The sequence below is a fragment of the Sipha flava genome, unplaced genomic scaffold, assembly GCF_003268045.1.
Source record: "Sipha flava isolate LNK unplaced genomic scaffold, YSA_version1 49677_pilon_pilon, whole genome shotgun sequence".
Taxonomy (NCBI): Eukaryota; Metazoa; Arthropoda; class Insecta; order Hemiptera; family Aphididae; genus Sipha; species Sipha flava.
The window spans coordinates 8,403-27,416 of NW_020273343.1; the positions used below are offsets into that span (position 1 = coordinate 8,403).

A 19,014-nucleotide genomic window follows, 5' to 3' on the forward strand; every position below is an offset into this window, starting at 1 on the left:
AACGCGAAATTTTAGGGCGGAAAACAATGTTCACGAAACAATCCGTACGAATACTTAATCTATCCCTTCTGCATCTTGATCATCGGTCGTAGAATTGGATCGATCAAATCCGACGTACGACTTGGCCGCCGGATACGCGGCAAGATCACGCGTTGTATAACACTACTCGCACGAAGCGTAACGATATCAATGACAATAATTATTATAAAATCGTTATCAACTGCTCGTGCGGCGGCGGCACGCTTGCGCGCACGATTTAACCGCCGGTCGTTATCACACGCACCGCCGTCGCACGGACCGCTTATCCGTGTGACGCCTGCCAGCTCCGTCGGCCGCTGGGTTTTCCGCGTTTTCGCGATTCTCGCCGACCGTTTCCCGGACCCGTTGCTCCGAGGTTTTTTCGCACGCACCGTCGTCGCCGATATCGGGTTCGCTTTTTTTTTTTTTCTTTACCGCCATGTCGTTGAACGTCGGCTTCGGAACAAGTCTCGTTTCGACTTGCCATCGGTCCCTGGCACTCGCACCGATCGGCAGCCAGTACCGCCGTTCCCAGTGAACACCCGGCGAGAAGCGTCCACAGCCGCAGCAGGGACCAACACATCGTCTCGTTTCGATTATTCGTTTTCCGCCACCACCACCGTTGACCGTGGACATGAAAAACAATATGCACTCCTGAGACCTGTCCGGAGCGTGCATTGTGTTCCAGTCGTTGTTTCCAGGTAAACACTAACATTGATATGTCCAACATCAACACAACACCGTTTAGGTACTGTTATTGGATTCGGCTGGTTTTCGTATGGTATTTTTTAATACCAGTAGCTATTGACCTGCGGTTCATCATCTCATCACATTTACTTGTCACACTGACAGCATTAAAACGCCATTAGTATACTATATTACCGGTCTCTTCTTTCAGACTACTAATCACCTCTGTTCTGGGCAGTGGCAGTATTAGACAATAATGTTAAATCCAGGGTTTAACCGGTTACCTCTCAATAATCGATTCGTAATATACATTCTTTTGGGTTTCAGTATTATGTGTTTTTTAATCAAGAGTTTTGATTTTATTATATTTTTCTGCAAAGTTTATATATTATATTCATCTTCAACAAATCAACGTTTATGAATATTTCTACTATATATATATATGTATTTTGAGTAGGTATTGAGAAAAACATTCATTGTCACCTAGAATATTAACTACAAGGTGATACAGTATCACCTTATAAGTGCAAATAGCTGTGACCTTTGAAATAATTAATTTTAGCAGTAGTATCTAAAATTTTGATGACTTATAGTATTGTTGCTTGTGTTGATATTCATACATTTGATGTCATTAAGTAAATATTATAATAATTTTACATCTTACACTTTCTTAGCCACCTATTATAAACAAAAAAATAATTTTAAATTATAATGTGAAACAATTAAATACATATTTAAGTTTAGATTTATACATTAATTATGTATTATATAAAGGCCAACTGAAATTCATATTTTTTATTTATTGGCAGTTCTATAGAATATCCATATATCTATTTTATTCTTCTTAATTTATTAGTTTTATTAATAATTAACTTTTTCTTTTTAAAATTATTATATTACTTATAGATGTTTAATTTACTCATACCCATTTAAAATTAATTACCAAACAAATCACCTACCTATATTCTTGACTAATTGTATTAAAATGTATTTCGATTAATTATATCAATAGCTGTCTTTATTTTAGTTATTTTGTACAACCAAAGTATCTACTTAATGAAATCACTCAGTCATTTTTACTCATTTGTACTTCTGTTTTTATAAGTGTTCTTATAAGTATATTTTAGTATTCAGAACTTACATTTTGTCTTATTTAATAACCCTAGGTATATATTTTTATTACTTCTTGATTTATAGTTTATATTATAGGTATAGTTACCTATATATTTTTTTGTTGTACTGATATCTTGACTATCACCCAAGTCTATCTTAGTAGTTTCAACCATCTCAATTATTTTAAGATTTGGTTCGTTGACAAGTAGGAATCTTTTTGGCCCTGTTTTTTGGTAACCATTTACTAAAATATAAAATTAACAGCTGACATTTTCAAGAATTTTTAAATCAGATTTTAAATTGCAAAATTAATTTAAGTTATTCATAAATTGCCAACAATATAATTACATTTTTTAAATTTTTATTATTATTTTATAAATATATATATCTATAGGGGTTATCTATCTGTAATAATGAATACACTATATAAAACAATAATTTAATATATTTGTTTGTAAGTTAATTATTTGTTTAATACTAAAATGTTTCATTCATTAATATATACGGTGTAGTTACTTTACTTTTACATAAGATTTTTTTTAGGAAGATTATATAATTTTGTTGTCTGATATTTATAAAAATAATTAATACTATTTTTAAAGTTTTTCTTCAGAAGTTCTATACATTTAAGAAAGTATTTTGATTTAATCTCGGATTCAATGAACCACTTGATAAGTTTTTGTGTATAATAAATGCAACTAAACATGATTTGATATTTAATGTGCCAATGATGATTTCTAATTAAAGGTACCTAATTATTTTATGGTACATTATGAAAACATGCTTTTAGTATAATATTATATTTTAATTTGTCAATAAATTAGAAAAAAATCATTTTTATAGAAAATGTATAATCTACTTTATATGCTCATTTGCTCACATTTTGAAAATTGTAAAATTTTTATATATTTTTTTTTATATGGTTATTCATTATTTACAATTTTAAAATAATATATAATCTATGTAATACACTAGTATCAATTTTTATAATTTATTCATGTTTTTAATTAAATTTAATAAAAATAATATTAGTTTTTATTCTGTGTTAAAAATTCCAAGTGGTCATTCATTGAAATTTCTGAATCAAACATGTTGGTTAAGATCAATTTCGATACATGTCAGTAATGACTAATGAGTAATGATTTATTTCAACCTACCTGTTTAGCTATTTTATTATTATATTATTTACCTATTTAGGTTTTTATATTAATTTGAATTTATTACCATTTATCTAATGCGGATTAAAATAATTAATTATAAATTAATTCTTATAAAATAAAAATTTTCTTATGAGATATTGTATTATTTCATATCCATCATACTTTTTAATCATATTGATATTTTTTTAAGATAGTTGACATTTATATTTTAAAGTATTTAGAAAAATAGAATAAGTCTATAACACTCTGAAACTGAATATTGTACTGCTATTTTTAATTCAAATTTATTTAAAATGTTATATACTTGTAGTATTTGATTCTATTATTAAACGCATATAAATTGGATAAAATCCAAAATTTTTCATTAATAATGAATTAATAATTTCATCGAATACACGGAAAGTAATTATTATATCTGTGACACATGTTTTCGAAATTTCAATGTTGAAATTTATTCTTATAAACCTTTAGTAGTATTACCATATAGTACATATAATATATACCTATACCATATTTACGTCCATAAATAAATAAATATATCTAAACATTCATTGTCAAATAGATAGGTCTGTAACTAACTGTTGACTATTTCATATTACCTTGGCCACTTTATTAGACACTGTATGTGTGAATACATTAAAATATCTCATTGAAATATACACATATTAATTTATATTTAGTCACTTAATACCAAAGTTTTTGAAATAGCCGTTCCGCTCATCCATTGTTGTATACGCACACCGTTTGGTTCACATGCGTGTAGAATTATTCTTCTGGCGCACGATCCTAAACCAACTCTGTGGGTCTACATATGTTCGAACGAAGATATGCAATACTGCAATGTTTGTAGACATTTCAAAATACGAGAGAATACAGATTACGGCTTTTATTGTTGATCAAACAATTCGACGGCAGTGTATGTAGACGCACGTATTTATTTATAGGGAGTTTTTTTTTTTCGGATGATTTTGTGTTTACTATAGTGTTTGGTAATTAAATCGAATCACAGGCTATTTGATAATGATGCATTACCAGCAGGTGTGGTGTAGTACCTCATACAAAAAATCGATGGTTTTAGGTCAAGTTTCCGACTGCACATTATGTCTGTGTGTCGTAATGGTCCTGTCAAGAATTCTTAATTGAATATTGGAAAACGAAAGTGTGCCTCTAGACAGAATATATGTGTGTATTGATATATCTGCGTCACAAAACCCGTCATAATGTGTGTATATTTATTTTAATTTACTATTTACTTTTCCACGACCATCACACTGAATAGAAGATCTTGCAATATATCACATTATGAATTTGTGGTATCAGGTGGCATTTCAACAAAACTGTGTTGTATGTTGTTTTGTGTTATGGCATTATAGTAATATATATATATATATGAATATAATATTACATTTAACGACCAGTTTTGTTGTTAACCGTTGTATGTTTGAAATTTTGGAATTCATTGTTTTCTTTTTCGCATGAGTGGTTTTTTTTTATCCATATTTGGTAAGAAAAATAGACAAATCATAATATGTTCATGTCTATTGTGTATCACGATAACCGCATGAAAAAAATTTAAAACTTATTACCTGTTATTATTACATCATAGCGCGTTTACGTTAGTTTTATTCCTACATGTTTTTCAACCTTTCATTTATTCGGATTCGCAATATATGTGAACGTAACTACTATAAATATATTGTTAAATATTATGTATAACATGTTTCTCTTATAAACGTTTACTATTATCGTTATATTTGGTTTCAAGATGCAATTTATCTTATTATTTAGTAAATTGAAAAATTCTGAGATGCATAATTATTTTTTAATGAAATTGCACTATGTGTATATATATTCATGTTCTTACCATACATTTTTAATCACACTGTGTAATATCTTGCAAGCAATTTTTTTACGGAATTACCTAGGTCTCTATAATAATAGTGTTTATAATATGTGTCAAGATTGACTAAAAATATTTTCACCCGGCGTAGAAATTATTAGGAATTAGTATATTGTGATTTGTGCCCCAAGCAATATTGGAAGTGTTGTAAACTAATTTTCGATTCAATCGCTATATCTGTTATTAGGTATTTGGTTGGTATTTGTTTTGAAATTTGTTGATGTGATTGATGTCATAAAATTGTTATTGTGATGAATTTGCATTGCATGTTAGTTATATACGCGTTTTGTTTGGTAAGGAGTAATATACACTATTTCATTTCGACACACCAAATATTTTGATAGAAAATAAAAGTATTGATTGATTTTTATTTTTATAAATTCATAATCATAAAAAACTTACCGCCAGTGCATATATAATTTAGGTTGTTGTGTAATTAATATTGTTGTTTCATTAAGAGAATATTTACTATGAGGTTTACGAGTATTTTATAGACATTTTACTACTCTAGTCTAGAGTATTCAGTAGATAGGATTGTAAGGTTATAAAAAAATTAAACATTATAAAAATTATAACATTATTATTAAAGATTAATAGTAGAAGCTAAAAAATTATATGGAAAACGAACATATTTTTTTGGATTTTTTATAACTATTGTTATAAATATTTTTAAGGTGAAATAAAATTAGAAAAAATGTTTCAAAAGTTATAAGTTAATCTATGTATTAATTGGTCTATATTCAAAATAAATAAAAATTATTATTTTTCCCTACTAAAATGTATTATCTTTTACATATTTGGTCATATATAAGTTATATTTTCAAAGACTGTAAAGTTAATATTTAAGTGAAATTTAAATTTTATATAACTGTTCAAAAAAGTTATATATTTGTTTTATATTTTTTTTACTGAATATATTAAGAATTGGTAAGTTCGTTAATATTTACCATTTTTACGTTAGTAATATTTTAAGAACAATTTTTTTTTTATAAATTTTATTGTATTTTATAATTTTGGACATCATAACTAAAATTATTGATTGTTTAGTTTCATTTATTATTTATTTGTTGTTTAGAGTAGATTTTACCAACCATTTAATGTAAATTATGATTTAAATTTTTAATGAAGAGTATGACCGATTATTTTATTACTTTATTTAAATTTTGCAATACATTTCAAAAATCCACTAGCTCTAGCATTTGTACGTGGAAGATTTTCATCTTGACTAGTTAAACTTTCACTCTCCGAATTGCCATTTATCAACTATGACTACCCACCAGAAGTCGTCCTCGCCTAGTACTTCCGCTTACCTTGAAATAAAGAATCATCAGTTCGTATTTCATCATTATTTTCCGACTATTTTAGATATTTTTCAAACTGGTCAATGACCACATAATGAATCAATCGACTTCTTACTACAAGTTGTTGTATTCTATCAAAAAATGATTCAACTTGTTGAACTGGTATTAAATGTGACCAATGTCATACCAGTTTTATTTGTATAAGGCACCTTATTACCCAGTTTTATTTTAATAATGTTTCATTTAGTGTTTGTGTTTACAATTATTAATTCCGTTAGTTAAAAAGAATAGTATAGTAATTTAATATATATATATATAGAATAAAATGTAATTTTTAGATCTACGAATTTAATATTAAATTGTATTTTATTATTGTACCTATAGAATTATTATTTTAATATTTAATCACAATTTATTTTCGTCGAACAATTATTACTTACATTTAGTAAAGAATTATAGTTTTGTGGGAATTAAATTTCATTTATTTTTAATATTTATATTTTGATAATGATTATATTATGTAAACATTGTCATGATAATGTTTGGACAAAAATTATCACCAAGTTGAATAAAAAAAATAAAACAAAAATCGTGACCATATGAAAACGAATGTCAAATTTACTTAGCAATGGTATTTGGGTACATAATATGCATAATAATTACTGAAACTTGATATAGTCATATTTATTATTTATACTTATTTAATTATTATGTGTTGATAGGTACTCGTATTATCATATGTACAACAAAAAGTTAAAATTCTAAATTGTTAAGCTACTATCTTTTCAAAATATTAGATATGAAATGTATTTACATTTAATTTTGGTTGCACGTTGTGATACTTAATATTTTAGTTTGTGCTGAGGTGTCTGTGGTAAGACGAATGCTTAACACCCAGACCCAGTTTCTATCTATATTTATAGGTTTTCTTCAAATAGAGAAATTTATTAAACTTACATCAATGTGTTATAAAAAAAATCACGTAAATTTAGAATAATAATGTTTTAAAGGATCTATTGTTTAAATTCCAAAAATATGTGTGGTTAAAATGTTATCAAAAAGCCATCTATAAAATATTATATGATGCATTGGTGACATTTACAGCAATATAGATTTTAGTTAAATCAATTGAGATTTTTTTTTTTACTTAGAAACTCTTTAGGGATCTATAATATTTTAGTGTTGATTTATTTTGGATAATATAAATAGCTACGGCGTGGTTTTAAATATTGAATATTATATTTTAAAAATTCTCATCTATATTTGAAGAATTTGCCTCTTATTTGTTGATCATTGTATATATTTTCATTGTATATTATTCTTTATTGTATTTTATTTAACTGTTTTAACTAATAGATATTCTCACTTATTCTTAAATAATATCACGATCTTTGATGGGACTGGCCAATCATTATGTATTTAATTTTCTAGTCACGTCAAGTGCGCATTTTTTGTTTTCGTAATTATAATTCATAGGAAAAACTATGGATATAAATAGTACATTGGATTTTTTTACATTCTGTTTACGATACTTAAATCTTAAAATTAGCTAAATTTGTCTAAAAATAGTCATGACTCATAGATCAATAAGCCGTATTTTATAAGACATGACAAAAGAAAATTAAGTTATGTGATTTAAAAGATAAATTATATATGTCTTATTACCTATATGATGTTATCTTATATAAAATCAAATATAGGTAATAAAAATATTTATATTTATGAATTTAAATAAAACAATTATGAGTAACTTATTAATTTTCATTTAAACATAAGATTATACAAATTGCAATCTTAGAATTTAACTGTAGAATTTACTAGAATTTTTTTTTGAGTAAAACATTTTATTTTTATACTTAAAACTTACTAATGAACTGAAGTAATTTCTTTACAATTTATCTACATCATTGCACTGTATACTCTTTTAACCGGAGTTGTTAATATGATGTTATGCAGATATTTGTTAAAATTATAACTCAATTTGATTCTTCCGCAAATAATTTTAGATTTTATTTTTCAAAATTTAATTTTTGAAATAAATTGTTAAGAACATGTTACTATATTACAGGGGTGTATTTAGGGGTGTGGGTGATATGGGTGTTAGAACTCCCCCCGTCGACCGAATTTCATGGTATTTCACCAAATTGCAAACTTACAGTACAATTTGAATAAACATTGTATACAACTTGTAGATTTTACATATAAAGCTGTCTTAATATAATCATTTTCATTAATATAATAATTTATATAAATACGTGGTATTTATTAATGTACTACGGGGAAGAGCAGAGCTCCCAATTACCATAAGTTTTTTGAATTTTAAAACACCACCGTTAAATGAATCCTGGATACGCCACTGCTATATTATGATACATTTTTGTGTTTGTATGTATTCGAGCGTTAAAATAATATATTTAATTATGCGTCCTTCAGATATTGTGTAATGTTTATTCTTGTCCTTAATGTTTCAAATATGTATTTTAAGTATAACTTAACCTTTGATCTATGGACTTTTATATTTTTTTCAGTGTAATGGTTAATTACATAATAAGTAATTTTTTGTTTTGTTTTTTACTATTTTTATGGTAGAATAAAAACGAATGGTAACCAACCAAAATGTCTTGCCAATAGTTTATCTATACCAGTAGTTCCCAAACTTACTTTTATAATCACGGATCCCTTAAAAAATAGGTTGTGTTTCGTGGAACCCTAATGTCTTTAATTTCTTTAATTTTTCTAAAAAAAAAAAAAAAGGAAAACCAATACTCTAAAAAATGTTTTTAATGATACTGTTAACATTGTTAATGATTACTTTTTATTAAAATTAGTTTATAACACATTTTTTTTTAAATAATATAATATAATATTTTTTCCAAATGTAATATAAAATAAGTTTCTTAATAATCACATATATTTGGCGGAACCTTTAGAATTGCCCCACGGAACCCTAAGATTACGCATAACACATTTTGGGAAACGCTGATCTATACTATAGATACTATAGGTTGAATGGATTTTTAAAAATTTTGGAAAAAAAAAATGTTAAAAAATTATTAAAGTGCATGTTCCAATGTTAAGTGTGGTCATACAATAAAATTCGAATAAAATACATTTTTATTCATATAGTATTTCCTTTGAAAATTTAACTCCAAATTGTATCAATAGGGATATGATTATATAGAGTGATAGAGAAGTCGCACACATCAAAATAAATGTGTTTATAAATAGTATTTTGTATCAAATTACTTATAATTTTTATTTATTGATATAAGTACAAAAAATATTCAAAATTAATTTCTACATATGCATTATGCGTATTTTACAATATGTACTCAAAATAGCTACGTTGTTCATTAAATGCATGCACGAACACGTTTTACCACGTTTGTAGCCACTTTGTGGAGTGCATTGATTAAGATAATCGCCGTTCTTATGTTACTCTTCAGTTCATCCAGTGTTAGTGGTATATTTTTATAAAACCTTCCTTTAAGATTACCCCATCGAAAGAAATCTGGAGAACGGAAGAGCCATAATCCTTTGGAGATGATACGCTACAAACGTGTTCGTGCATGCATTAATGAACAACGTAGCCATTTTGTGTGCAACTTGTAAAACACGCATAATGCATATGTAAAAATTAATTTTGAATATTTTTTGTATTTGTATTTATAAATAAAATTATAATTAATTCGATGAAAAAACTATTTATAAATACATTTATTTTGATGTGATCGACTTCTGGATTACTCTGTAGTACCATAGTTCCATCCGACGAGTATATACTTACTTTCAATGGTTTTATTAGAATTGTTGACGGATTCTATTGCTATTATACGGCTATCACACGTTACGCTATGTTATATAGACCTCAGGGTCCGACCTTGTCCATATTTTTCAACCAATGTTCCAGCACACAATAATTATCATGTTTATTATTGTTGTTCGTGTGTAGGTTCGATAATTTAATTTACGACCATCGGTCATCGCTGTGGTTGATTTTTTTCTTAAGGTTATTATTAATAATTTTATTACAACTATCATCATAATTAACGTGATGTTAATCATTGTTTTCGCGAGCTCTCTGATTTGACTTGTGGTTCATTGCGATTTGTCACGGGCCGAGCTATACGTCGCCGCCTTGATTGAATCAAGCAAATTATGTCCGGAATCGAATAGGAATGCGTTCGAATTAACTCGTGCGAATAACATGCATCAGCATATTATACTGCGTTTTGCATGTATAATCATTTTATCAGGTCACTGGTAGTTTCGCGGGTAAATGGTTTTGGTTATTTATTTTTATTACGTGATTTACAAATCAGAGGGTTGATTGGTATTTCCTCATAATTTAGTAGGGTCACCTTCTAGTTTTATTTACAGGTATTCAAATTCTAGTAGAACAACTATTATTAGAGTTGTAACTTGAAAATTTATTCATATCCGGTTGAGTATTTATTGGTAATTTATTCTGAATAGGATTGTAATATTTTGTACATACATTTTATTGTTTTTTTAATGATGTGTTGTATGCTCGGAGAGTATTAGTTGAGGGTTCCTAACCTTTGTTAGGATTCGTACAATGTTGTCGAATGTTGCTCGGTATTTTCTTGGAAATTTCTTTGTAATTTCGCAGATTTTTATCTTCTATTTTTATTTAGAAGTATTAAAATTCTGATGGATAACAACTTCAACAGTTGTAGCTTACAAATTTATTCATATTTGGTTGAGCATTTGTTAGTAATTAATTCTGTACAAGATTGCAGTATTATGTACATATGTTAAATTTTTTTTGTGTCAATGTGTGCCGTGCTCCGAAAGTACCAATTGGGCGATCCTGACCTTCGTTACCTGTCTTTCGTAACTTGTCGACTACGACGGAAGTTCGGATGTTATAAGTTTTTCAATATCATTTTTTTTGCGGCTCTATTTCCAAGGACGTGAAAAAACGGAGGTGTTTTCTGAATTTGACTCAAAATCGTTATAAACATACGCATATATTTACACTTTAATAAGATCACACGATTATAATTTCGATTTTTTGCCAGAATATTTGTTGACGTTACAATAATTAAAATTAATTTTAATATTATGTTGTTATCGTTTAAATTTCTTAATCTTATAAAGTTCAATATTTTATCATATCGATAATGTTTAATATTTAAGTAATTTGGTAGTTTAAACACTGTTTTTTTTTTAATTAACTTTATTTATATTTATCTGTTAGTAGGCATAATTAAAACTTTTTATCAAAATTGATTGGCATACATTTTTCAATTGCCCTCAAATGATATTTTAGGCTGATAAGAAATATACCGATGGTCATTCTAAATCATTTAAACTTGCATTACAATAATATTATGTTACTTAGTTCTAACTTACAATGTTATTCATTGTTGTTGTTGTTGTTCATAAAACAAAATATAATATCTCTTGATTATATTATAATTTATAAGGATATTATTATAAGCGTGTATTTTGTCAGTATTATGTAACAGTATGACAGCTGGTTAAGCTTAAAAAATTTATTTTTACTTTAACGGTTAATAAAATAATTGAGTATTATTATTATAATATATGCTATTATTTGTATTTAATTCAGTATTCTAGCTGATTTATAATGTAATTATAAATAAATAAAGAGAACCTAATGATATTGGTATTAAAAAAAATCCATGGTTAAACTAAAGAGTATCGAAATGTTCATATTACTGTTATAATCTACCTAATCATAAATAGGTACTCAAATGAAAATAATTTAAATTGTCGTTTATTTATTTTATTTATTTTGAATTTGGCAATTAGAGATGATGTTGTGGATATTATATGATTATGAAGTGGATATTCCTCCTGCGAGTAGTACTTTTATAAATTTTTGAAGTTACCTCACCATAATTTTATGCTAGAAAAAATGAAACAACATTAACTTGACAGCCAAACGTTCCTAGATTTCTTGATTTTATCATAGAAACAGCTGTTTTATAGATTACTCTTCTATTGTCTTTTATTATACTGATAGTCTAGAAAAAGGTGGAACGGCTTTGTATAGTATAACTTTTGCATTAGTTTCCATAACAACATAAATGTTAAGTATCAGCGTTTTTATAATTTACTATAGATTGTTTTTTTATTAATTTGTTTTTATTAGTTTCCATTGTTACATAGTTACATATATATGATAGTAAATGGAAAACTGGTGCGATCTTTTTACTAATGAACTATTATATGGAATGATTTATTTATATACAACGTCATCTATATAATTGTGACCATTTCTAAAATATTTTGACGAAACGTTTGTAAGTGGGAAGTCAGAAAGCCCCATATTTTCTCCACATCTATAGAGTTTACTTATACACGGAATCACTTAAATTTATGGTAACAGAACAAACAATTTTTGTGAAGGGTGTAATAGCTATTTTAATAAACTTGTATAAACAAATAATCCATCATTTTGATTGTTAATTAAATGTACACAAGATGAAGTGACAACGTGGGTTGAAAGAAACTGTTTTGAATCAAGTATACACAATATTTAAACATTTATAATGAAAAAAAAAAAGAAATACTTTGCAAGGCAAACTACACTAGGAATGTGAAAGCTATTTAAGTAAAGAAGTGAAAATAGAGCAATTTTTATAGATTATAGTGAATTGTATGAAATAGTTTTATTGTTCATAAATTATATATTTTTTAAATACCTGCTACTTCATATGTATTGGTATTTTTTGTTAATTTTAATTGCTGTTATTATTTTTTTATTTATTTGTTCTTAACATATAATTTGAATATAACTAATTAACCAATATTTTTCTTATAACGTTATATTTTATGTTTTATTAAAGTGTTTATTTATTTACCGTAAAGTTGCATTATCATATCTATGTAATATAATATATATATATATATATATTTAAAAATTATAAACTTAAACATAGTACTAAAATCGAATTTCCTCATTTAATTATATATATATTTAAGTCGATTGAATGAGATAAATCAAAGACAATCTATTAACTTAATGTTATATGATCCTACGAATCTATAGATAATATATTTTTATTTTTAATTACATTTTATAAAGCAAAAAATAATTCATGTTCTTGTAGATGATATAGAAATTAATTCGGTGGAAACAGGTATCAGTTAAAATATAATTCGGTAGAAACGAACGAGTATTGGTTAAAATATAATTTATTGGAATCGGGTTTTAGTGGAAAAGGGGGAAAGGTACACATTTATTGGAAACATGTTATGCCCATTGCACCTGAAGCTGATAACGTCATAAGTAGGGCTCGGGACTTATAGCACTTAAAATCATTAAAATAAGCGCTTGAAAAAGTGCTTAAAAACATCATTATAAGCACTAAAATAAACATTTAAAAAATTTTAAATTAAGCAAAAATATTTAAGTCAGTCCATAAAAATAAGTAAATGCCTTAACTCCCTAGCTCGGTTCATAAGTATTTTCAACAATGTATGAATTCCAGTAAAACAGTTCTGATCACATCGTTTAATAGCTTCTAAAGACGATGGAGATAATTATTCGTCTTGTAACCAATAATTATACCGAAGTTGAAATTCGCCTATTAATGTAGATTCAAATATATCTCTAGACATATTTATTTTACAAGCTACTAAATTTAGTAATCATGTTTTTTATTTTATTTTCTAAATTTAATTTTTCGTCGAGAACGGATTTTATTGCAGCAGTAAGTTCAAATCATAAATTGACACTAAATTTTCATCGAATCTAGATTCCAAAATATATCAAAGAGAAAGGGAATAAAAAGCATTATTCTAGAAAATGTTCTTCAGCAAATTTATTTTGAGGATATTCTCTGTTTTCATTACTTTAGAGAATCTTAGTATGTTAATTCCGCCTGAACTGTCCTAGTTATGATAGTTTCGTGACTTTCAGTGGTTTTAAATATTTTATTAAAGCAGTTCTTATTATTTTCTCGTTTTTTTTTTTTCAAAATGGAAATTACATTAATATAAAATATTGAAATTTAACACACAACAAATCAAAAAACAAATATTAATACGGCTTACAGGGTAGAGCAACCACCCATACCGTCCCCTGAATCCGTGCCTTTTAATGATAATACTACTGTACATTTCTGAGGTAAATTATTTCTTATTTAAAATTACTTATTTACTTATTTAAATTACTTATTAAAGCACTTTTATTGGTATATTATTAATAGAAAATATTTAATTAGGATTTATTTATTTAAATAAATAATTGTTTCTGCTGTATGCAAAATAATTTCTTATTGTATGCCATAATATTTATCATATTACCATGATATTTTAGTATTCATTTTGTTTTATAGTTTTATTTTTAAAAAAATTATTTGAGCTTTATCATAGAAATAATTTCTACAAAAAAAAAAAGCTGAAATTTTAGTATATTTATTTTATAGAAACTTAGTAGACGCGTATTATTTCTTAACAATCTTGTCCGTTTTTGTAATTCTAGCATTGTGTTTGGAAATGTCAAATCTTGGTTTCTATCAGTTTTTTTTTAATTCTCTATCAACCAATTGGCATTGTCATTTATTTTTAAGGTGTGTTATTTTATACAATGTTTAATCTCGATCATGCATTTTAAATTAATTTTAAATATATCAAGCTCAACAAGTGATCGATTCATATTTAAACTCTTGAGTAATCTTTAACCTACTATGAATGCAATATGTGACTTTCAAACCTATTGTGCTAGACAATAGTAAAATAATCAAAATGATAGCAATTGTTAGGTTAAATCCCTACTTGAAGCCAATTATATCTGATGGAATTGGTTAATCTGTGCATGATAATTTTTCGTTTATTATACGTTATATTAAGTTATTTAATTTTTGTATTTGTTTTTATCCTTGAGAACATCAAAGGCGGAAGCTTCTGTGTACGCGAAAGACATCATACTCACTGTTGTCAGTATTAAGACTTCTATAGAATATTTTCTAGTAACAATAAAAAACAATATTGTTTAACTTGCGTCCCGCACGTCTCGGCATTAACTAGCAAACGACTTTGTTGACCTTCTGTAATGGGCCATTTTATAAGCTGCATATAAGTTGTACGATTTTGATCACGTTAAATTCAATTCACTTTTCGTTTTAGTATTCTAAACGTTATTACATGGCACTGTGAATTATATATATATTTACTATGCTAAGGAGTGAATAATATATATATATATATGTTTATATTGTTTATTTATTATACTGTATTAACACTATTTATCTTGTCGATTTTTTTCCAACAAACTTGGTGTATTGACAAAAATCAAAACTAGTTCTCATTTGTCATGCTTTCGCTTGTTATTTTAACAATTCGAAACTGTAACTATCAGAAATTGTTTTGATATTAGCCAACAAAATATTTTTTTTACTATCATTATATAATAACGAATAATTTACCGGAATTTACAAAATGTTGTTAGTCACTGATCAGTTTTATTAGAATAACAGGTATGTTTTTTTTTATGTTTAATAATTTATTTTGGGAGCAGTTTCATTTATCAATCGACAGGGGATCTTATTTTATTGGCACTGTAAAAATTACATATTTAGAGTAAACATCAAATACACGAGCAATAAGTACATACAAAAAATACAAGTATGTTTATAATAAACAAATAATATATATAATTTCGTTTATATTTATTTCATTACGTCCATTAAAATTTGTTATATTTGATGTCAGCGAAGATTTAGAATAACTTTTTTCGTTAATTTTTTTATATGGATTTTGTGATTTTAATATTTCGTTCATTTTGGAAGCATGTTTTATTATAGAATGTTGAATATGTCTAACCTGTCATTTTGCCAAGTATTTTGCTTGCTAACAATTTAAAATCTTTGGTATTAAATATTATTCTCAGCATAATTATATTAGCAGACCTTGGAAATATAATAAATCGATTATAATAATATTACACTTTTCTGTAGTGTAAATATAATATATTTTTATTTGATATGTTTAGTTTAAAAATATTTTCTTTTCTTGTTTAAATTTTTTTCACATAATATTTATACAAGTATTTTGAAAAAATTTAGGAAATTGAATATAATTATTAACTTAAAATAATTGTGATCATAGTTTATATTGTAAACAAACATGTAATAGTTTACCATTACTTGTTTAATTGTATATTATATATAAGACGATTTGAATTTTCCCGGAATATAATAAGAACTATTAGGTTTTCGATTTATCGAATTTTATGGATATTTATAATAATTTTGTAAATTTTTAAAGAAGTTGAATTAAAAGTGTATTAAAAATATTGAACAAACAGATAAACGGATTGATAAACTAATCTTGCTCTGCTCTCGCTTCAAGTATACGAAAAAAAAAAAAATATATTTAAACAAATTCAACTAAATTAACACAAGAAATGCATTTATTACAATTCCAAAGTTTTAAATAGTTAACATGTTATCAACGTATTATGCATGTGTTGTATTTTCTTTTTTTTTATTTGATCTTTAGTTAATATTGTTTTTTAATAATACATGAGTACATACCATTTATCTTAATTGTGTGTTATGTCAAAAGACAACCTGTGAACGAGTCAGTTAACCATAATATTGTTTCTCTGTCCGTCTTCGACTCTCTCTCTTTGTTTCTCACTCTCTCTCACTTGTAAGATAAAATTATTTTTATTGTGATAGTTGTATAGCCATATGAGTCAGGTTACAATTTTACAAATATACCTACCTATAAAAATGTTTTTCACATATTCCTAGTTTTTTTATTTAACATAATTATATCGCATTCCAAATGACCTTTGATTACTATTTTATTTATCATTTTTTTTTTTTTTTTTAATTTCCTAAACAAAATTATTAATTATACTATAGTTATAATTATTAACTCTATTATATTGATAAAAGTTAACATTTTCTAGCATATTACTAGTGTGTATAGGAAGGATATAGGTCAAAATGACAACAAAAAATTGTGTTATTTTCTTATGGATGTCACATCTCTGTGTTCATAATAGTATTTTCTGATCTTAACTAATTAAAAATACCTGTATATATTTTTTTTGCATAAAATACTTTACATCAAAAATGTAATAAAATTAATTATTCTAAAATAATTATAGAAATAATAGATTAATGCTTAGCTAAATTCACTTAATTCATTTTAACAAAAACTGTTTTTGATTTTTTTTTCATATCAACTTAAAACCCCCAGGTAATCATTGAACATTAAAAATAATTATTAGTGGAGTTTTTTCTATGATAATGCTTTTTAAAATATTAGTCAGCGAAATAATGTTATTTAATATATTCTATAAATATTGTTTTTACAATGATTCGTATTTTTAATATTACATCTGTGATTACAGTTTTGGATTGGAATGTTATAGAAACGTGTGAGCTTAAAATGGTTATTTGATTGAATAAAATAATTAAAAATTTTTCTAAAAATTTTATAAAATGTACAACATACTATATTCTATTAAATTATTAAGATAGCTAAAAAAATGTTGAAATAATTTACTATACATTAAATATAATATTTACTATACCTACATGAGATTTAAGTTTGGTTATAATATATACATAAAATTTGTTCATTGAATTATGTATCGATATTATGTTAATTATATAAATAATTTAACGAATTGCAATTATACTTCTTGGTCAAACTTATAGTGTTCGTATTGTAGTTATTTTAAAAACTAAACAATTTAATTTGATTCTTAGCAAATAATGAAATATAATATAATTTTAGCGAATAATCTACCGTTTGTCCTTAACACGAAATTCAATGGTAGCTTTTGTTTGTTTATATAGTTGTAGAAAGCAACTAATATTCGATGTGTGATGGAGAATATGTACGTCTTGTGTGTTGAAACTGGTTTGAAGGTTGGAATCGAATTATGACGACATGTTATTATTATTATTTTCTTTGTGCCATAAATATATATTGAGAACTACGAAGATATCTTGTATAGAAAATAATGAACTCATGCCAAATCATTGTAAATATGTATTGTAAGTTTTGGACATAAGCGTTAGGGTTATTTGTCGATTGTTTCTACAAAGTGTTAATTCAAACGTGTATAAATAAATTAGTGTATTACATACGTTTCAACTTTTTGAACTCTGGTAACCCTCAGACCTACAATATATATAACTTTATTAATTATACTATTACACGTGTAAGTTAACCAAATTGTATATATTATGCGGAAATATAGTTATAGGTACCCGTTATCGAATTACACGGTACGTTTTACCTTATAGTTTTATTACAGAATTCACAGAACAATGTTAAACATTTTGTTAGAAAAATAAAATAGCCGTCTTATTTATTGCAATTTCAAATTTTCATATAAACTACAAACAATAAAAATGTTTTTATTTTTTATATACATACATATTATAATTTACACTTAATTTCTTAGGCATAGGCATATACCTGTTCAATTACCTTTTACATGCTAAAACCTTCGTATATGTATGTGCAAGTTAATGTTTTTTTCGAGTTTAAAAGAAATACTTATTTGTTACATTACATTGACATTGCATTTTAAGACTTAAATATAATATATATATATAATATTACTATGCTGCATTTTGTTTGCCGGTTTGCGTTTTCCTTTCGTATTAGTTGTGTTTTTTTAATGTCTCAAATGCATTTCTAAACATCCAGAATAAATATTGAAAGGATACGTATCTAAATAACACATTATGCGTTTGGAATATATGCGTAGTATTTGTAAATGGTTTTCGGTATACTGATTTATTTTTGATCAAAATTTCTTGTTCGTGGCAATTTAATGACTATTATATTAAAATAATTAATTTTA

General features: G+C 25.9%; 1 protein-coding gene across 1 annotated transcript in view; it reads left to right on the plus strand.

Moving 5' to 3' along the window:
* The first annotated feature begins 656 nt into the window (after positions 1-656).
* LOC112690232 (elongation of very long chain fatty acids protein AAEL008004-like) overlaps positions 657-19,014 on the plus strand; it is a 43,062-nt gene continuing 24,704 nt past the window's right edge. The window contains exon 1 of the mRNA XM_025564195.1: positions 657-719. The gene's annotated coding sequence lies outside the window, so the exon portion shown is untranslated. The remainder of the gene's footprint in view (positions 720-19,014) is intronic.